Here is a 19,938-nt window from a genome sequence, read left to right on the forward strand (position 1 = left end):
ACTACAGAAGTTCAACCTAAGGCACAGAAATCTGATTTCACATGGTTACATGTTTGTCTAGGATAGTGGAATCCCAAAGAGAGTCCAGCAGCAAAAGATTCCCTTTTACTTTTTGCTGTGCTAAAGGAACAAGCAGATTTACATGGACAATAATTTTTCTTGTAGGATCCAACACATTTTAACCCCTTGCACAAAATGAAATGCAGAAGATAGAGAAATAGGCCGGTTGTTATGATCACTTGCTTAACCTGCAGAGGCCCGGGATCTACTTCTCAGCATCCACGTGGTGGCCCATACTTTCTATATGCCCTCTTCTGGTATCTGTACACACACACACACACACACACACACACACAGAGAGAGAGAGAGAGAGAGAGAGAGAGAGAGAGAGAGAGAGAGAGAGAGAGAGAGAGAGAGAGAGAGAGAGAGAGAGGAGTCAGGCAAACATACATAAAATAAAAATGTTTTTAAGATTAGAAATGTGGATCTGAGCCATTGTCCTGAGTAGCTTGCTGACTTAGTTTCCCCATTCTCCAGTGTATCCACAAACCAGATAGAGGGGTCAAATTGACATGCTCTGAACAGGACTGGGGAATCTCCTAGAATCTGGGATTTTTAACTCAATACCTAGGAAAGTCCCAGAAAAAGCAAGGTGGCCTGTTCAGCCTAAATTTATCACTGATATAAATCACACAAATGTTCAAAGTAAGTCATCTGGTCATGTTCTTACACCAAACACTATGTATAGGTGTGTGTGTGTGTGTGTGCGTGTGTGTGTGTGTAACACACTATTGAAAATGGAACATATTTACTTGTGTAACTCTTCGAAACCTGAAACAAATGCTCGGCCACATCAAAATAGGGACTGTATGATTTTTAGGATGAAGTTTATAGTCTTCATTCTTCTGTGTTAGGATAGGAAAGCCATGAGTACCAACACAAGAACATTCCTTGGCTCACTGCAAAAATCCACCAAGTGTCATACTCCCCATGAGTATGCAAGCTCTCCAGAGTATCAACACTATTCAAGCTCTGTTTGAGACACAGATACTCTCATGGCCACATAACCATTAGCCATAGCATACATGTGCATATACAAGTTTATTTGAATTCATTGGTTACATATTAGCCAATATTTATTCACAAATGCAAGCCCTTTATCAGTTCCACATCTTTCCATCCATGTACTTTTAAGTAAGTATATGACATCATTCCCACAAAATATACAGCATTCATGTTCACACAAAGCAAAATGTATATCCAAGAGACATTCATTGATTTTTATGTATAAATGAACTTTATTATTCTCTTTCATACCCACTTCCAGGATCATTTTCATGGGTACCAAAATCCATATGTTAAGTCACGTTTTGAGGAACATGAAGTTTACACAGATTTTCACATGTATGTTCACATTTATATATTCTATTTATCTTTTGAACATTTGTGCATACATATATACATAAATATACATACATACAAACACATATACACACATAAAATACATATACATACACACATACATACATACACACACATACATACATACATACATACATACATACATACATACATACACACAGAATACTGTCCTGTTTTGGAATGTTGCTTCAAATATCTCTCTGTGACAAGGCAGAACATATGAAAAAAATTTAAGAGGGTGATATTAATAAATATAGCAGGCACACACATAGTATGCACAATTTTTGACATATGTTTGCTATATCCCATACATTAGCAGATATGTATTTTAATCCATGTTCCATTAGCATTAAGGATACTCACATAATCCGCAAACATTAACTCTCAGTCAAAACTCTTTCCTATTCTTTACACTGCTTCAAATACTGAAGAAAGTCAGTGAGTCTATTCTTCTTTGTTCAAGGAAAAATCGTGAAAATATACAGAGAGCCACTGACATGCGATGCTTTGAAAGTCACCACTGCCAGTGAGGTCCCAGAATTAGAAGGTTCAGGAGGAAACTGACCATAGAGGAATGTTTTTCTACTTAGCCAAAAAGATCCGGCTCCTTTGAACATTGACTTTCTGCTGAGATGTCCTAATGCATTCCACATTGGACCATTAAATCCTAATTGGAGGCCTGCTGGGAAGGTATGGGGGCCCAGCCTGCCAGAATTTCCTGGGTCACATCCCTGCCAGACCCAGCCTGGCCCCCTGCCCCTGTGTGACCTGCCCTTTTGAACTCTTAATCCTACTACTGCTCACAAAGAATTAGGAGCTCAATTTACTCCTGAAACCACAAGAATGTGTCCTTTGGTCTTCCCCTTCTCATCTGCCACCTCCATCCCCTGGCCCCCCATCCACACACACATACACACTTTGTTATTCTTGCCTCCGTCCACCACCCTCAGTGAAGGGGCAGAATAGCTTATGGAGGTTTAATTGAAAGGCTCCAAAAAGCCTGAGACATTTTATGATGAAACAATCATCCTTGGGAAATGTCAAGCTTTGTATTTGATGATATTCATGACCTTCTTCCTGTGACTCTGCTATTTTCTTGAGCGATTATGACCTGCTTCTGTCAGTCTGACCAGGCCATGTTCATATACAGTAAGTGTTGTGTGTCTGAAAATAGGCTTTCCCTCTGTGATACAGATAACTATCATCAGGTTCATGGCATATGCAAGCAGGTACTAAGGAGAGAGGATTAAGAATGAAAGGGCCTTGATTTCATCGCTTTGGAAGGCCAGATAATCCTGGAATGCCTGATAACCTCAGCCCTGACTCTGCCTAGCTGCATTTCCTCTTACTAGTGTTGTGCTCCTAGCTACTGTGACAATAGATGGGCTCCTGGCCCCTCAAACTATTGTTTCAAGATTCAAATAAAGGAAGTCGGGTGAAAGTCCTCTGAACAATTGAAACATTAATGCAGGATCATTAGCAGAGAAAGGACAAATAGACCATCTTCCATCAATAGGAACTTCAAAGTGAACCAAGTTTTAGAGATAATAATTTCACTGAAATCTATGGAGAAGGGGTTATCATGGACAATGGTAACCCCAAAACACAGGAAGACAAACTTCAATTCTGCCTGAGATATAATTTCCTGAGGGTCAGAAGATGGAGCCCCTATCAAAGAGCCTCTATGAAATGTAGCCCCTTGAAGTTCTGTGTTCTCTGTCCTCTAGAGTGCTTTGCCTATGGTCTTCTGAGAGTATTAGTCTTTGTCTTCCATTTGCTGACATAAAACCCAATTCTACTACCTTGCAGATGAACTCTCTTAGACCAAAACTGTGAATTTCCCTGTCAAGGAAGATATTGAATTACAACACAGTTTAGCCCTGGACCTAGAAGACACCACGTTGAGTGCTGAGCATGGCTTGTCATAAAGAAAATGCAGAATAAAAAAAGAATAATTGGATACATATGGTCAAAGTAGGTTAGCCAAATTGATGGAGGTGGCATAATGAAATCCCTCAGTTGGCACAAGTAATAAAAGACACAAGTTGAATGCTAGATTAGACTTCTAGTTCCAGAGATGGAGAAATGTCTTACCTTACCAATTTGAGTAAACCACCCAATCTCCAATTTCTTCTCTTTAAAATGAGAATGAAGTTAAGGCCTACCTTATAAGATCCCTGTGGCACTCAGTGATGTAATCCATCCAATGCATGTGGCCCGGTCTCTAATGTCAGCCTAAGGCATTATTATGGTGACAGTGGAGATAACAGAGACCGTTCAAAAAGGACTCAGGAGATTATGTATGAACAGAACTCAGCTCATGCCTGTTCCCAGGAAAGTGCTGACTCTCTGACACAGTATCTGGTTTGCTCAGCCATCTTTCATTCTGTTTGACTAGACCTCACTGATCTAATGCCCATTCTACAAAAGCTGGATCCTGACCCTCTGTACTCATATTAATAGAATAGGTTCGGATTCATTTGTATAGAAGCATAAGTCATTTTCATCTTCAAACAGTATCAGCTTGTGAGTCCTTAATAAATTTATACCACTTGCTTATCAAAGTTCTAATTTTTCATTTATTCAATATTTTGAACAGAAACTTTGAGATTCTTTAAAGAGGTAGGAATAAAGTAAGAAATAATACATTCTAAAAAGAATATTGAATTTTCTTAACCTGTGTCATGGGCATACAGCAATGATCAAATTATAAAACATTCCTATTCTTTTCAAGTCAATATTTTTTCAAGTGTGATATATAGACACATTAATCACACAAGCACATATATATTTAAGCTATAGGAAACATGATGACATTAAAAGGGTAGAATTCTATGAGAAAATAACCAGTGTCGATGGGGGTCTTTGTTTTAGGATGAATATCTAAGGAGCATTAGGAATTATCCAGATATGGAATAGAGGGGAGAATAGTAGTGCTCAAGAGAAGAATCTAAACAAATTTTGGTCCTGATGAGAGGAAGGTGCCCACCACAAGTTCCTGGAGAAAGAACAATGTGTGTTAAGTCGCACTGTGAGAGAGTGGTCAAGAAGTAAACTTAACACTGGGATTAGACACCACATCAGGCAAAGGGGCCCCTCTGGTTAGTGCGTGAACAACAAAAGAACACAGGGCAAAAGAGGGTGATTGATGTTAGTTTCATGCAGGCTACTCAAAGTCTTCTATCCTCCCACCTCTACAAAAAAAAAAAAAGAAATAAAGAAACAAAGCCTTAATAACTTTGTATTCAGAGCAAAGAATTGCTAGACGTTGAAATCTAGCAGAGAAATGGCTGGGTCACATTTACACAGGTTCCCATGCTAAGACCCTGTGTAGGGTCTCAACAAGCAATGTCTGTTGCAGTCTGTTGTGACAACTACTAACTCTCTTTAATGATGAATGAAGCAGGAAAGAGAAGAGGACCAGGCACAGTCCCAGCACACTGCAGTGGTTTGTGGAACTATTAGAATTACAGTTTTCTAAAAAATCTACCTAGGCAAATAGTGTGAGGTGATGCTCTTAACTGACTTGGTTGTGCTTTTCTTACCACAGTTGGAATAGCCATGCAATGTAGTTATTAAGTTCATATGCAAAAAGTAAAGATATGTTTTTATTCTTCTATAACTTTTGGACTAAAGTTAGGATTTTCTAATCAGGAAGCAAATCCTAAGAACTATTCTAAAGAAATACATCCAACCCAGGCAAGATAGGACAGAACCTATGCAGCACACAGCCTACAAAAATGCTTGAATCAGACCCACTGAAATGATCCTGAGACACACAGATCCAGCCTATCATCATTGATTAGAAGAGCAACTGAAGACTATTGAAGATAGTCTTATTCAATTATCTTCTCCTAAAGTTTATGCATTGAGCATTTATCAAATCCCTGCATTCATTATCACAAATGTGTTTACCACCTTTCGCAAATTCCTTGATGATACATTTATCAGGTGTACTATTATAACCTTGGTAAGAAATGTAGGACACAAATGACCATTTCTACCACACAGAGAAACAACACAAGCCAACCAAGGTCCTCTTTCCCAACCATTCTGAAGATTGCTTAAAATACTTCATAATTTGGATCTGGCAGTTAGATTTTAGTTAATAAATATGAACCATGAAAATTGAACTTTCTTGTAGTTAATTTTTATAGATAATTGGCTGATTTACCTGGGTTATGGCTCTTCTGGTAAAGAATATCATGGCAAGAAAGGATATAACTTGGTGGATTTCTTAACAAGGTTTGTTATTGTTTACACAGTAACATTTTCCAAAAAGGCACAACACACATCTCTCATTCAATGTTTATTCTCTCTAGCATTAACATAGTGAGGCCTCCCTGTCCACCATGCATTTTCAAACAATAGCAGTTTACCTTGGGGGAGGGTTAGAGTGAAGAGGGGGAGAGTCAGGGAGGGGAGCAGAAAAAAATGCAGAGCTCAATAACACATCAATAAAAAAATAGCATCAAATATTCTTAACTTATTCTACTCTTTCACATCTCATTTTTATTGCATGTAGTGGATTTTTCTCAGTGTCTCTATTTTACTGCTCACCATCACATTTAAACAACGCTTTAAAATCAGCCTTAGTTTAGCCAGTGTTGGTCACCTATAATCCTATCGCTCAAGGTCACTCAAGGAAAGGATGCAGTTTAAACTGCAAGTTTAAGGCAAGCATGGGCTATATAATCACATAATACAAAATGACGTTGTCCAAAAAGCAAAATCAAATAAGTTAAATATAAGGACAATATATGAACGTACATATATATATATATATATATATATATATATATATATATATATATACAGTTTCTACATCTCTGTATTACTAGGGTTAGCAGCTTACAAATGACATGTATCAAACCCTGTCCCCAGCTGGCTCCGAGTTAGTATATGGTATTAGAGGGAGTTGATGGGAGCCCTAACAAAGCACATCCCCATCTTCTGAAGGTATAGTCCATCAATGCTACCAGTTGTGCATGCAGTTTTATGTCACTGGTATATGTATGCTCATCCTCAGGCAGCCTGGTTGCTGTAGCATCAGCAAAAGTCATACAAGAAGTATTTGCTCTGGGAAACAGTCTAAATATTTCTCTGCTTCTCTAGCATTTGAGGGAAGTATTATCAGCTTCCCAAACTTACTAAGCTATAACCATCCACATTTGGCCTTCCATTTCCCCCCTCACCATTGTGAACAGGTCTCTGTGACAAAGTATTTCTTTCAAAATACCCAGAACCTCTTGATTTCCAAAGGCAGAATGGAAGAACAGGATTGCCTCCACAGAGTTCTAAAAGGTAAAGTCGTTATCAGTCATATCCTGGATGTAAATTTCTGCAAGTTCACTCTCTTAAATTCTAAGCTCTTGATCATATTTCAGAATAAGGGTCAGCAAACTCTTTAGAAAAGTAGCCACATATTAAACATTGTAGACTTGGTGGATAATAAAGTCTGTGTTGAAAGCACTCAACTTTGCTATGAAATAAAGCATTTATATACAAATATAAAACTAAATAGCAAGCAAGAGTTTGTATATGAATTACAGTCTAGTGATACCTGATCCACAAATTTGAGAATGTAAAAGGAAAGTTCATAATAGCTGATCAATAAGATCGGACAATGATCTGCTTCAGTTATTCATTGCTATCCATTTATTCATCTTTTACTCCACTCTGAATTTTTTTAAATTTTTCACAAACATATTTTTTATCATACTCTTTTTCCCTCTGCCAATTCCTCCTACATCTTTCCTAACTTCTTTCCCACCCAATTTCACATTATTTCTCAAAAGAGTCAAAGCTAGGGAAATAACCAAAACAGAAAAATCAAAACAAACTAAAAATCAAAAAGAGGGCATTTAATAAGACAAAAAGACACCAAAACAAAACTTAACAAAAAAATCATGTACACATACACACATAAAATTCGATATGGACTCATTTTTGATTGGCCAACTACTCCTGGGTATGGAACCTGCCCTGGAGAATATTTGATAAAAGTCAGTGACTCCTCCACTGAAGAATGCAGGTTTTCTTTTTCACTTTCCTAGTAGTTAACAATTATAAAGAACTTCTTGGGTAAGAGATGGGACTTTGTGTACACCCCTTTTTCTCAGTGCTCTGATTTTGTGCGTGTTTGAAACATGTATGATTTGTACTGCTGTCACAATCTTCGGAGATCTTAGGATATTTAGCCCAGTGTGTCTGGGTGATGTTATTTCCTCGAAGTTTCCACCACCTCTGGCTCTTACAATCCATCTACTCCTCTAACAAGACATCCATACTACTCTGAATGTGCAGGGATCTCAAGCAGTGTTTTATTGTTGCTGAGTACTAAAGGTAAAGTGATTACATAAAACGAACACATTAAAGATGCAATTTAATTGTTTACACAAAAGCATGTGAAAATCCACTGTCTACAGCTCTGAAAATGGTCCCCTAGCTCAAAAACACGCAAAGGCATTCTCATTAACATCCCCCATCCCCGCTTTGCACCAATCCTGGCATGTAATTCTCTTTGTGTATCTTGTCTTTGTGTAATCCTGTCATGACTCTCACCTTCCACTTAAATTCAAGCAATCAAAAAGACATCCGTGAGACAGACAAGCATGAGTACTAACTTCCCAATCCAATGGGAAGGCTTTAATCAGCCCGGAGAAACCATCTAAAACACAGAGACTTCAAATTGCATTATCCCCTGGAAAAAATATATATCCGTCTGCCACATAAATAACAATTCTCTTGTTCTTACTATCAAAACGGCACAAAAGATACCACGGGATGCTTTATTGGCCCTCTCAATAATGCCTATAGTTAAATTCCACATACATGACTAAATAAAAGTTTGCTCACTTTCCAGCTTCCTGCAAATAACACCAGATTAAGAAGATCAAAGGAACAGGTCATTTTTAATGTTGAATTTCTTTTTCCCTTTCCCAGACATGAGCACCAGTATAACAAAAATAGAAACAGCTCCCATAATTCTATAACAATGCTGTTATTCTAAAAAAAAAAAAAGTAAGACTGCTAGCTGAAGCCTCCTCAACATTTCAATTTTTATGCAACTTCCAGCCTTCTAGCACCTTTAGTTTTGCATATTTTCATTTTATTTAAAATAATTTTGAAGATGAGACGACAATTACAAGAATTACTGTACTTTCATCTGCTCAGAAGCATTGATCTTTATGGCCAAAGCATTCCATCCAGCATCACATGTTACTTCAAGTTGTCATGTCTTCAAGGTCCTTCTTCACCATGACCAATTACTCTGGGTTCCACCTTTCCTTCACTGGTAGAACCACACTGGAGTTTTCTTTGAAGATGACAGAACGTAATATTTTTGTGGAATGTCCTCTCTAGCTTGATTTGTCCAATGCTTGCCCAGATCAGATTCAAGTGTTTTCATTTTGAACCAGAATATCACATTTTGTGACTGTTGCTCGAAATTAGTGTCCAAGGAAGCCAATGTTAACCATTAACGGTGGCATTAATTCTGATTAGTTAATGTCAAGTGAAGTTCTTTTCTTCACTAAATTTACTTGCTTCACTTCTGTGATTAACAGCTACTAGCGTGGACTTTTTCAGCACTGTGCCAACCTCACTTTACACTTCATTTCCATGTCTTCGGTTGACTATCCATTTGTGTTTTTTTTTTCACTATGGTCACTGTCAAAAGACTTTTATTCCTATGCTTTTATAATTGTCTTGTCTATGCATGAAGCCACTGATAACACTTCTGATGTGTATTATTCAGTTCTTGTTCCATATGAGCCACTTTGAAGAGGTTAGGGAGTCATGTGCTTGTATTGTGATGCTTGGAATAAAACTAGGTTTTGACCACACTGATCTTTAAAATATATATTAAGGCTCTTAAAAATATCAAATAAACCCTCTCATGCCTGTGTGAGTTTTCGGAAATCGACCATTCTGCAGTGTCTGCTCTGTAATTTACAGAGACGATAGGATCTTGTCATATGAGCACAAAATTTTTGCCTCAAATCATATACTTTCTGTTACAGACAGCATATTTGGTGTGTTCCATGAATTCCTATGTGAGACTTTAACCCTTGACACTATAGTCTTTGAAGTAAAGCCTTTGGAGATAATTTCAAGATGCAAATCATGCGGATAGGAGCCCCTAGATAGAACTTTTGTCTTTCTTGAGACAAGTTCTAGCTATGAATCTTGGACTGAACTACATATATGTGTCAACCTTCTGAAATACTGCGGATTACTCACATGTACCACCATGTTGTCCAATAATAAAAGTACAGTACTTACTTCGTAGAATTAAGAAGAATCGCTATCTTTCTATTTCTCCCCCTCTCTTTTCCTCTCTCCCTCTTCCCTGTTCTCCCCTTATAAACAAATAGTAGGAGGCAGCCATCTGCAAGCCTTTTAAAAGCTCTGAATCTGCTGGCACCTTGATCTTGGATGTCTAGTTTCCTGAACTTTGTGAAATGGGTATCTGTTGTGTGCACATCCAATCCAGGAGAGTTTGTTAGAGCAGCCAGTCTGACTCAGATGCTGTCTTAACAAATTTAGTATGATAGTCCCCCCCCCCGCTTACCCACACTTGTACTTTGCACACTTATGGTTCCCCACACTCATGTGTGGTCTGAAGAGATTAAAATGTAAAATTCCAGAAGCAAACAATCCAGGTGTCTTCAGTTGTACTCTATTCTGAGTGGTGTGACAAAATAGTATGCAATCATGCACCTTTCCACCCACCAATCTCCCTCTTTTCACCTATAAACTGAGAGAAAGAAATCAAAATTCACACAGATTTTATAATATATTCTTGTAACTGTTCTATTTTATTAGAAGTATCTTTTGTTGATATCTTCCTATGATAACTATCTATCAATAAAACTTTAAGAAAGAAAATAGATAGATAGTCAGACAGATAGATAGATAGATGACAGATGATAGATGATAGATAGATAAACAGATTATACATAGAGGGGAGAGGGCTATGCTATTTATACTTTCAAGCATCCACTGGAATTCTTAAAACATATCCCTCAGGGACTGGGATAGACTAAACCACAAACAAAATAAAGACAGATTAAAATAACTAAGGTAACATCAATGCACCTACTTTGGGGCCAGATGTAAAAAGTCATCGGGAAATGACCCATCCTTGTTCTTAAGGCATTGACAATAGCTCTTGATGCAGCCACTTTTAAGTCTGCAGAATGGTCATGTACCCAGTCCTCACTTTAGAAAGAGATACCACTTGCTCCTTTTTTCTTAGAGTTTAAGGACTCTAGCTATTTATTAAGAAAGTCTCCACTTGTAGTCAGGAAGTACTTGGAAAGAAGAAATACTGAAAAAGAAAGACATGAAATATAATGAGGACAGCATATTGGAAACATCCCTAGCGTTGCTCTTTTCTGCTACTGTTTACTAATTAATGTAACCCAACCTGAACTTACAAAAAGCTGACTTGCTATTTTAGAGGCAATTAGATCAGAGTGAGCCATCCCAAGGGAAGCTGGGATATGCTGGACCTGATTACAGAAGATTACAAGAGGCTTGTGTGTGTGTGTTTGCTGCAAGCCCTGGCTTCCAGGTCTCTAGGTTAGCTGGGTCCACATGTTCCACATATTTGTGTGCTCAGCTCCTGTTGCTGGTCAAAAGTCTCAGGTTTCATCAGCAACAGCAAATAGCAATTGAGGACTATGTCCCTTGGTTACCATTCTGAATTCTCACTAAGGGCAGAAACAAAAGTACAAGCTAGAATCACACAAACCCTGACCTGTTTCCTAGACTTACTGTCTTAAGCAAGTTGTACAACTCAATCTGAGGCTTAAAGTTTCTTGTCATCATTTGAAAACATGATCTAGATACATACACAGTTACTGTTATATTATAGATCAAGCAAGTATCACATACTTCTTGCATAATTGACACTAGAAAACTGAGATAGAATATCCACAAACCCTCTGAGGGTTTGAGACCTTTGCTGGAGTCAAGATAAACACTTGCAGTGCACTGAGACATCAATGATTATAATCTCTACAGTAAACAGTTTCAGGAATCCAAAGAAGTTTGGACTTAATTGAGTAAGAAGTTTTTCCAAGACAGAAAGCCACTAGATATGGGCCAATATGACTCAGTAGAATTTGGGATGGCTAGTTAGTTAGAAATAGGGAAAGTTTGTGGAGCATTATGAATGCTTCAGATTATTATAAATGACAAATGATTACTTGTTTGTTATATTCCACTGCTTAGATTGGGCATATACATATGGTAATAAATAAGACAAACTCTGCTGTTGTTAACTAGATTTTGGTATATAAAAAAAAGCACAAGACAATGGGTAAAGCCAACAGCGCTTACTCTAGAGGATAAGAAGTCTGAATTCAACGTATCTCCGAAGTCTTGTGTTCTCTGAACAGTCAAGAGGAAATCATTGCTAGATTCTCATGACTGCTGGTAATTCTCATCATACATTGGCTTCCAGTTGCCTCACTTGCCTTCTCTGTCTACCTTCTTCCATAGGCACCAATTATTTTTAATTCAAGTTCTACCCTACTCCAGCATGCTCTTGTCTTAATTCATGTCTTATTAACATCTACAAAAATTCTGTTTCTAAGTAATGTCATATTTATAGGTACTAAAAGTTAGGGCTTCAAAATATATTTGTTAAGTGAGAGAATGACCAAAACTCTAGCTATGTGTTTCACATTGAAGAATTTATAATGGGGCATAGAAACAAGGAAAGTAAGACTTCTAATATGATGTGAAATATACCGCTAGGAATTTGTTCAAGGCCATGTAGGCTGATAGAAGAAGAGGGTTTTTTTTTTTTTTTAATGTAGCAGAGTCTTGGTTGGTTATGTGGATAGGCTGGCTAACTTCTGAAGATGAGCTGGAATTAGGTAAAGAAATGGAGAAACACCATCACAAGAACAATGTCATCAAAAGTTACATTCCATTACGGCCCATGAAAAAGTCCAGCAAGGCATGGCACACTCCATACAGAAAGAAAACATGAACAAAATTCTAAAATTAATGGAGCAAAGCGATCATAGGAGAAAAACTAAAGTAAGAGTTTGAAGAGGGAGAATGCAAAGGTCCTTTTATCACTGTGCTTGGAAGCTTGGACTCTTACTTAGTGATCAGTGTGTGTGTGTGTGTGTGTGTGTGTGTGTGTGTGCGCGCGCGTGCGTGTGTGTTAAGGTATCATCAGATCATTTGTTGAGGCTAATCATAAAATGATTATAGCCAGCAAAACAAAATCAGGAAATCCATCAAATCCATGGATTTTAAATGGAAAAAAGTCAAAGCTTATGAACTTTATATCTGGACAATTTAAATTGAAGCACCTGATTCTTTGGGTCTCACTAATGTATAGGATCAGTAAAGAGTTTACTAGTATATGAGTCATATGGGGATTTTAAGCGTGAAAATTTAAGTGATAAGTTATAAGGTACCGACACTTTTTATTAGTAGTAACTGTACTCTTACAAATAAAATAAATATGATAATCTCTGATGTTGAGGATTCTAACAAATGGATTTCCAAAACTGCTTTAGAAACTATAGTAGGTAGCCCATAGAGAAAACATGAGAATGTACAAACTCTGTCATATACAAATGTATCTTCCTCTTCCTCAGCACTCCTCTCTCATTAGGAAAAGAAGACATCCCAGACAGGGTTCATCTAAGAGCATGCTACGTAAGTCCCTTTTCTAAACGAAGTGAACTGTCTTTCCTATCAGCAGTTGGCTACTGATGTATGTCAATTACAAAGAGAGCAGGACCCTAAGGACCATGAAGCCCAAAAGTGGTTACGGAGCAATCAGGGCTATTTGAGGTACATTCCTTTCTGCTTAGCTTGGCGTCAGGAAAATGGAACCTTGCTTTCCTATAGCAAGATCCTCATGTCCTAGTGAGGCTGAGCAAAGGATTGTACAGAGTTGGCAATGAAAGAGGGGCTTGTGAGCACTTGAGGTGCTGAAGTCCATGTCCCCAAACACTATTCGGGAAGGCCTTTATTTTTGGCTTCATACCTTTCTCTAATTTCATTTCCACTGAATAGTGGCCAGAGTTCTGTGATCTTTTCCATCATCACTGTGGCTAAAATTAAGTTTCAGTGTCCTAGTGTACAATGAGCAGAAGCCTTTTCTAAAACACACTCAGCCCTTGCTGTGTGAGTATTCTTTACTAAGAAGAGCTCAAGGAGAATTTGCTTCAATGGAATATGCTTCTAGGAAGAAAGTAGATTTACACAACGTCACTAGATGTTTTAGGGTTAGATGTCTAAGTCCTAACCTCAAAGTACTTACACTCCTTTGAGACATTTGAGACAAAGCACAAAGTCTACTATGTAGCATCCCATGGCTAACTTATTTAATAAAGTAACAACAGACAATAACAATAGAATTTGCTATTGGACTCATTTTTTACCAGCAACCACATTTATAGTCATTGTCTTTATCTTCATAGCAACCCTATAATTTTTTTATGAGACATGGTCCCGGCATTTGAAATCTGAATAAACTCACATTCAGGGAAACAAAGCATATTGGTTAACTTTAATGAGTCCAGGAACTGATGTATGTCTTCTTGTTTCAAAATACTGTACCTTCTTCTCATGTAAAATGCTATTCTGGGACAAAGGATGAAATGTGGAATCCTTACTGTTAGATATAGTTGTAGATCCTATGCTTTGAACTTAAAACATTTCATACTTTGTCTCTACTCATCTATCTACAAGGCAGACAGTATTTTAATTAGCAAAAGACTTGTTTTCCAAATGGGTAGGAATTTAACCTTTTCTTCTATCCATATAAACAGTTATTCATGATGTACATAGTCATTTCTCTTTCTTTCTTTCTTTCTTTCTTTCTTTCTTTCTTTCTTTCTTTCTTTCAACAGTTCTAGTCCTCATGCTACTTGTTGACACAATTCAAGATAAGCCCCATGTGTTAAATCATTGGAAAGCCCCTTTCATCCAGTCAGGAAACTCAGCCAAAGGTAAGCAACTGCTTGGGAACATTCCAGAATCCTGAGGTAAGCATGCAATTTCATGGCGCAAGCGCCTTGTTTAAGGTACTCTTACACACCATTTGAGTACCATGACTAACTTCAGGTAATGTACTTGCAAAGTCTCTGGCAAATGGAGACTGATATTTTGCATCACTTTTTTTTTTATGAGAGAAAATACTTTTACTCAGGCGCATGCAAAGAGAAAGTCTACAATCAACACTTAGAGTAAGAAATCCTGTCAGTTTCTCAAGTTTCAGTTAACTTCCCATCTCTTTGATGAATACATAGAACATATTTAGTGAAGGGATAAATGTCATGGAATAAGTAAGCTAATCATTTGATGGTATGCCAATGCCTAGGTCTGTGAGATACAATAAGAAGAAGGAAATTTGAGATGTTCTGAATTCTTCACCCATAGCAGGGAAATCTATGCTATAGACTAGAAAAGTTTGAAATTGTATCAGGGGTTTTTTTTGTGGTTTGAAAGGAAATGGTCTGCATAGGGAATAGGAATTATAAGGTGGTGTGGCTTTATTGGAGTAGGTATGTGCTGTGGGATAATGCTTCTGTATATTGTTAAGATTTGTCACTTATATTGTTTGAATAAAATGCTGATTAGCCAGTTTCTAGGCAGGAAGTATAGGCAGGACAATGAGATGAAGAGAATTCTTGAAAGATGAAAACCAGAGAGTCAGTCATCGTCCAGACACACACACACATACACAAACAAACAAAATGCAGATGCTGCACTAAGGTACCACCAAGTTATGTGGTTAAACTTAATTAATAATTATGGGTTAATTTAAGTTGTAAGAGCTAGTTAATAACAATCCTGAACTAATAGGCCAAACATTTTATAATTAACATAAGCCTTTGTGTGATGGAGGACTCCCATTGGCTAATAAAGAAACTGCCTGGCCCATTTGATTGGCCAACCTTTAGGTGGGCAGAGTAGACAGAACAGGAAAAAGGAAGTGAGGTAGATGGCTCAAAAAATTGCCCGGCCTCTCCTCTCTGGGCCAGACTGCCATGCCTCTCCTCAGGGAGAGAGATGCGATGAAGCCAGCCACCAGGTCAGACATGCTGAATCTTCCCTGGTAAGACACCACTCATGGTGTTACATAGATTATTAGATATGGGTTAATCAAGATGTGAGTAAGAGGCTGAAACTAATGAGCCAGGCAGTATTTAAAAGAATACAATTTGTGTGTTGTTATTTCGGGGCATAAGCTAGCTGGTGGCCGGGAGCCGGGCAGCCAGAACGCAGCCCGCAGCTCCACACTACATTTGTGTGTTTTTTAGGACTGAATGGCTGTGGGAATAGGACTGGTATAAACTCTGTCTACAAATGGCACCCAAAATGAAGCCTAAATCCATGACCCTAAAATTAAGAGTCTCATGCTCTAATAGCCTAGAAAACTTACACCCACATTCCCAAAAATGGATTGTGGATGCTTGTCTTTGTTTAGAATGTTGGTTACAAGTAGTTATGGATAATAGTCAAGAGAAATGTTGAACAAAGGAGAAGAGATTCAGGGATTTGTTTTAAAAAGAAAAAAAAGGGAATGGCTTTTGTATAATATAAAGTTTTTCAGTCATATTAGTTTAATAAAACACTGATTGGCCAGTAGCCAGTCAGGAAGTATGGGCAACAAGATAAAGAGAATTCTGGGAAAAGGAAAGACAGAGAGTCAGTCAACAGAGAGAGAAAGCAAGATGAGAATGCTGCACTGACTAAGGTACCAAGATGTGCCTGAACATACATAAGAATTATGGGTTAATTTAAGTTGTAAGAACTAGTTAATAATAAGCCTGAGCTAACAGGCCAAATGGTTTATAATTGATATAAGCCTCTGTGTATTTTTTTGGGACTGAATGGCTGCAGGACCAGGTGGGATAGAAACTCTGTCTATAAGATTGGTCTTATTGAAGAAAATGTATCACTGTAGGGGAGGGCTTAATATAAGAGGTCTCATATGCTCAAGCTATGCCAAATGTCACAGATTCCTTCTGCTGCCTGTGGATCAAGACATAGAACTATCAATTACTTCTCTAGCACCATGTCTGCCTGAACACTGCTATATTCCATCATAATGATAATGAACTAAACCTCTGAAACTGTAAACCAGCCCCAATTAAATGTTTTCCTTTATAAAAGTTGCCATGTTTATGGTGTCTCTTCAGAGTAATAGAAACTCTAAGACAGGGCTATTTCAAATTTGGCTTACTCTCCTTTTCTTTGGAAAAAAAAGCCTAATTTGTTTGCTCCTAAATTTCTATTTTCAATAACTCTCCCACAGATACAATACAGAAGTGCCATATATTCATCAATTTTCTTGTTTCTGTGATAAAATACATGACAAAGAAAAAACAACCTTAAGGAAGAAAACTTACCTTGGCCTTTAGTTCCAGGAGGTGAAGTCTATCACAATAGGAAAGGCGTTGAAGCAGGAGTAGAAGGCACCCGGTCTCATTGCATCTGTAGTCAGAAAACGAAGAGTAGACAGGAAAATAGGGCCAAGGTATACAACTTCAAGGCCCAAATCCTATAACTATCTCTTCCATTGAGGATCCACTAAACAAAGATTCCATAACCCTTGAAAACAGGATAGAGAACAAGTTTTCAAAGACATCAGAGTCTGGAGGGCATTTTATGTTCAGACCAAACAGACCATATTTTAAAATTCTAGGACAACAAGGTGGCTCATTTGGTGGTTGCTACAAAGACTGGAGGCCTGAGTTGGTATTAGGCAACCTAATGGTGGAAGGCAACAACCAACTCCAACAAGTTGTTCTCTGATCATCATGTGAACACTCACACACATACATATAAACATACATGCACAGGCACATGAATAAATAGTAAAGTAACAAAGTAATTTAAAAAGATCTAAGAATGTGCCTAGCTTTAAACATTAACTTGCTTCTTTCACCTATGCAACAGAATATCTGACTTATTTTGTTAAAAGTTTGGAAGTATTTACATTTTATAGAATTGGTAAGCATTCCAAGTAATAGTACTTTCTTGGTTTAAGCTCATAGTACATTGTGATAATTGTATATATAAATAATCAGTACCTCTATTAATCTGAAGAAGTACACTGTCTTATTATTCCTTATTCATACAATGTAGTACTCTTATTGATTTTTTTAAAATTATTTATTTATTTATTTATTATATTTACATATTCTGTCTGCTTGTATGCCTACAGTCAGGAAGAGGGCACCAGATCTTATTACAGATGGCTGTGAGCCCCATGTAGTTGCTGGGAATTGAATTCAGTACCTCTAGAAGAGCAACTAGTGCTCTTAACCTCTAAGCCATCTCTCCAGGACCCCTCTTAATGAATTTCTGACTCTTACTCAAAGAGAAATAATGCTTTCTTTTTCTGGAAAGCTTAACAGTGAACCAATAATTAGGAACTCCTGAGCTATGTCCTCAGTTCCTCAATTCATCAAGGTGGCTTAAGCTTAAAGCAAACAATTAGAGTTCATTGCTGTGGTTTATAGGTTAGATCCTTTCTTGAGAACAGTCACTGGATCTTGGAAGGTCAGAGAAGGAGGAAGCAATAACTTCACCATTGCAAAGGTCCATTTAGTTCTAGGTTAATGCTACACACAAAAAAAGGATAATAAAGTTATTATTGTTTCCATTTTTACTAACAAGGAAATTGTCTTCAATTTATCATGGGTGAAGGTAAGGTGAACACTAAGTCAACTCTTTCTCTTTCATGCTTTATGTACATGCAGTATTTTACCTTGACACTTAACATTGTTTTTTTTTTAGCTTTCTTTTTATTTATTCTTTGCACCTTTCACATCATGCATCTCAATCCCATTCATTTCCCTATCCCTTCATATCTGCTCTCAGCCGTTGAAACACCCCTCCCCTAGAAAAATATAATGAAATAAAATGGCCCAGCCAGTAAAGGATAGGCTTTCAACCAAAAATAAGATTTGCTAAAATAAAACAAAATTATCTATTTTCAGAAAGAAATAAGAATCAGACCTAGAAAGGATTAAATTATGACTATGAACTAATGTATTTTTTTCCAAGAGGGAAGATATCAGAGAACAGTAGAGGGAGAAAAATGTTGAGCTGGTAAAGCTAATGACAAGCCTAATTAAAGTAAGACTAAAACAACATATTTCCAATAACTATAACTCTTGTTTTTCTCATGATAAATATAATAAATATTTATTAGTGAAAATTATGAGAAATGAGAAAAAAGAAAAATAAGATATTCCTATATAATAATAATGAGTTTTTATTTTTCTGTATTGGAATGGATGCATCTGTATAGCCCTTCACATTCATTCTTTCCTGATGAGAGTTCATTTATCAGGAATCATTGAATCAGAATTGCTAACAAGCTAGACATACACTAATCTGGTATACACAGAAACAGAATAAATATTTGTTGAATGGATGACTGCATGTGCTAATTGTATAATCTGTGAACAATGTGGGATTTACAAGTCTTATTCGACACATTGTTGAAAGTCATTCACTTATTTTGTAACACAAGTCTCAGAATATATCCCGACAGGATTAAGGTTAAATTCTCGTTCTTAAGGAAATTTAGTTAGAATAACTTTCATAGGAAACAATATATAATAAGCTGTGAAATGAGTAAAATCTATGACGTAAAATAAAACAGACAATGCAATTAAGCAGTCTTAGGAATCTTAGGCTTCTTAGCCCTAATAAGCATGGAAGATTTAGGTATCTAGGTATAAATTCAATAATACTATTGCAATTAAATCCTTTTGATTATACTGTAATTAACACATTGAGGACTTTATTTTTCTATTTGAAGATGGTCTTCTGAAAAAGAAAAACAGTGTAAACCTATAGTCTCTTTGGGATTTTTTTGTGATTACAGATGAGCAAATTTCGTTTTGTGTTTTAGCTTTTAGCAACTAAATCAAATACTTGAACCATATCATGTATATCCAGATCTGTTTGGGTGATGGAAGCCCCTCTGCTCCTATTGCTGAATTTGTACTCTATATGACGGGGCAGGAAACATGAGCAAAATTAGGTAGATTGGGTTGGAATAATGCTACCCCAAGTTCATAAATTTAGACACCATTATTCATCTCTCCCAAGTCATTGGGTCATTAAAAAAATTAAATCTCTGTAAACTCTTGGAAAATGACTTTCTTAGCAGCAGTTACCTTGATTTTTAAGGCAAATATACATGCTTAATTGCTGGTTAGACGCTGTAGACATAGTTTTATGATGGGTGTTAAAATGCACAGTATATGTAAAAATTAAATTGGAATATATGGAGTTTATAGAAAGATTCTGTTAATTACTGGGTATTTGCACAGTGTCACTTTTGGATACAAAGTGAGAGATAATGCAGTTAAAAGTGCCATGGTTCAAAATCTTTGCCCAGATGATGATTAAAATGACATTGATAAACTTCTAAGATTTCAACATTTTTTTATTTTTGTTATTTACTATCTCACTTCGGTCACCTCAACGTTGATCTATTTATGAACT

At 37.0% G+C, this 19,938-nt stretch overlaps 1 long non-coding RNA gene across 3 annotated transcripts in view; it reads right to left on the minus strand.

The window, feature by feature from the left end:
- Positions 1–19,938, minus strand: part of LOC119823866 — a 48,934-nt gene that overhangs the window by 19,986 nt on the left and 9,010 nt on the right. For 2 of the 3 annotated variants that reach the window (XR_005286992.1, XR_005286993.1), the window contains exon 2: positions 16,821–16,905. This is a non-coding gene — a long non-coding RNA (uncharacterized LOC119823866). Of the gene's footprint in view, positions 1–16,820; positions 17,012–19,938 lie in introns of those variants that run through there. The other variant, XR_005286991.1, reaches the window with a different exon arrangement.

This window comes from Arvicola amphibius, chromosome 9 (genome assembly GCF_903992535.2).
Source record: "Arvicola amphibius chromosome 9, mArvAmp1.2, whole genome shotgun sequence".
Taxonomy (NCBI): domain Eukaryota; kingdom Metazoa; phylum Chordata; class Mammalia; order Rodentia; family Cricetidae; genus Arvicola; species Arvicola amphibius.